The following is a 2,500-nucleotide window of genomic DNA, read 5'->3' as shown; positions in this document are numbered from 1 at the left end:
CAAGGATAAGATGGATCTTGAGAGTCTTTTAACAATGGCAGAACTTTCAAGAGCTGTTCAGGAATTGAATCCTGGAAAGTCACCTGGATTGGACGGTCTCTCAGCCGAGTTTTATAATGCTTTTTGGAACTTAATTGGTCAGGACTTCTATGACGTTTTGGTGGAAAGTATTGAAAAAGAGACCCTTCCTCTAAGCTGTCGGAGAGCAGTTTTAACTTTGATCCCCAAAAAAGGAGACCTTGGTTGTTTAAAGAACTGGCGCCCTGTCTCCTTGCTGTGTGTTGATCTTAAGATATTTTCAAAAGCCTTAACCAACAGATTGAAGAACTGCATAGAAACCGTCATTCATAAAGACCAGTCTTATTGTATTCCTAACCGAACAATATTTGACAATGTTTTCTTGGTTAGAGACATTATTACAGTGGCAAAAAGGCATAACCTGGACTTCGGCCTTCTTTCTCTGGACCAAGAAAAGGCCTTTGATAGGGTGGACCACTCTTATCTATTTAAGACACTTGAGGCTTTTGGATTTGGTCATAATTTGTGTCCTGTATTAGGCTGATGTATAATGATATTTTTAGCATGTTAAGAGTTAATGGTACATTAACAAGACCCTTTTCAGTGACAAGAGGAATAAGACAGGGGTGTCCTCTATCGGGTTTACTCTATGCTATTTCTATTGAGCCTTTTTTAAGTCTGCTGAGAAAAGGACTGTGTGGTATTGGTGGTTCTGGCTGCCCGAAAGTTCCCCGAGTAAAACTGATAGCATATGCTGATGATGTAACTCTGATTATTAAGAATTCAAATGATGTTGATAATATTATTTCATGTTTGAATACTTTTCAGAAAGCTACCTCTGCACGTATAAATTGGGAAAAATGTACTACTTTGTTGATGGGAGACTGGCATGGTACAGGACCTCCTCAGTTGCCAAATCAGTGTAATTGGTCCCATGATGGCTTAAAAGTTCTTGGTATTTATTTTGGAACTGACCAGTACATGGAGAAGAATTGGGAAGGAGTGGTTGAACGGGTTATTGGCAAAATCCAGAAGTGGAAGTGGATTCTCCCACAGCTGTCCTTTAGAGGCAGATGCCTTATAATTAATAACCTGGCAGCTTCAATGCTGTGGCATAAGGTTACAGTGTTAAATCCCCCTAAAGAACTGTTACTAAAGGTTCAAAGGGCATTTGTTGAATTCTTTTGGAATGGCCATCATTGGCTTCCTCCTGGGGTTCTCCATCTTCCTGTTTCAGAGGGAGGTCAAGGCCTTATACACGTTGAATCCAAAATTGCAGCAATGAGATTGCAAACATTGCAAAAACAGCTCTACTGTTCAGATGGAAAGCCATGGATTGATTATTGCTTGTATATTCTTAAAGTTCTTGGAGGAACAGATCTTGACAGAGAGTTATTTTTAATTGAGAAGCCTTATGTTGAAAATGCGAATTGCTTTCTTTTGAAATTTCATGAATCAATTTTTGATTCATGGAGTTTGTTAAAATTCTCAAGAGTAGATGATGAAAATGATGGGTGTTCAGAACCTCTGTTTTTTAATCCTTTTTTTAAGACACAGTTTTCATTATCGGGTTCTGTAATTAAAATGTTTCTGACTGCAGGAGTAACTAGAGTTATGGACCTGCTCGATACAACAAGAGGTCAGTGGCGAACGGTTCAGTCACTTGCTGACCAGGTTGGCATAAGGTCAGTAAGAATGGTGGAAGGCATGGTTAAGAGCTTTAAAGCTGTTTTCCCCCCAGTATTAACTTCACTTATAGATTCTGTTTTAATTGATGGTTTGGTCTTTAAGACTTTTCCAGCATTAAAAGTTGTTCCAAAAAAATTGGAACTTGAAGAGAATACTAATAGTTTCTTGTTAAAGGGGTTTGAATTTTTGGATTTCCAAAGAATGGGGAAGAAAATAATTTACCATATTTGTGCTAAATCTGCACACTTTGAACAACTGAAGGAAAGAATAGACACTAAGTGGAGAGCTTACCTTTCTGTGCCCAGAGATGTAAATCCCTCGTGGAGGCTGTTGTACAAACCCCCAGTTCCTAAAAGATGTGGAGATCTACAGTGGAGAATACTTCACAGTGTCTTGGCTACAAACAATTTTGTTTCCAAGTTCAATGAAATGGTTTTACCTGAATGTTCTTTTTGTAAGGCCTCTGACACTGTGTTTCATTTATTTTGTGAATGTTCAAGACTGGCTCCACTTTTTGTACTTTTGGAAACACTAATTACGAAATTGGGATTTTCTTTTACAAATACCCTTTTTATCTTTGGTTGCAAGTATAACCAATCATGTCGTGAAAGGTGTGTACTTGCCAATTTTTTAATAGGACATGCCAAGTTGGCAATCCTGAAAACACATCAATGTAAAAACGCTGGTCAAGATGTTGACTTGTTGCCTCTTTTTAAATCATTGGTAGAATTTAGGGTTGCTGTTGAATTTGCGTATTATAAACAAACTGATAATGTACTTTTTTTCAAAACAA

At 37.8% G+C, this 2,500-nt stretch overlaps 1 protein-coding gene across 6 annotated transcripts in view; it reads left to right on the top strand.

Moving 5' to 3' along the window:
• The window catches only part of LOC127967205 (NLR family CARD domain-containing protein 3-like), a 102,658-nt gene that overhangs the window by 87,401 nt on the left and 12,757 nt on the right, over positions 1–2,500 (top strand). The gene's annotated exons all lie outside the window — the stretch shown is intronic.

Source organism: Carassius gibelio, chromosome A4 (assembly GCF_023724105.1).
Source record: "Carassius gibelio isolate Cgi1373 ecotype wild population from Czech Republic chromosome A4, carGib1.2-hapl.c, whole genome shotgun sequence".
NCBI classification, from domain to species: Eukaryota; Metazoa; Chordata; class Actinopteri; order Cypriniformes; family Cyprinidae; genus Carassius; species Carassius gibelio.
The sequence above is the reverse complement of the archived record's forward strand: the minus strand, read 5'-3'. Positions and strand labels throughout refer to the sequence as shown.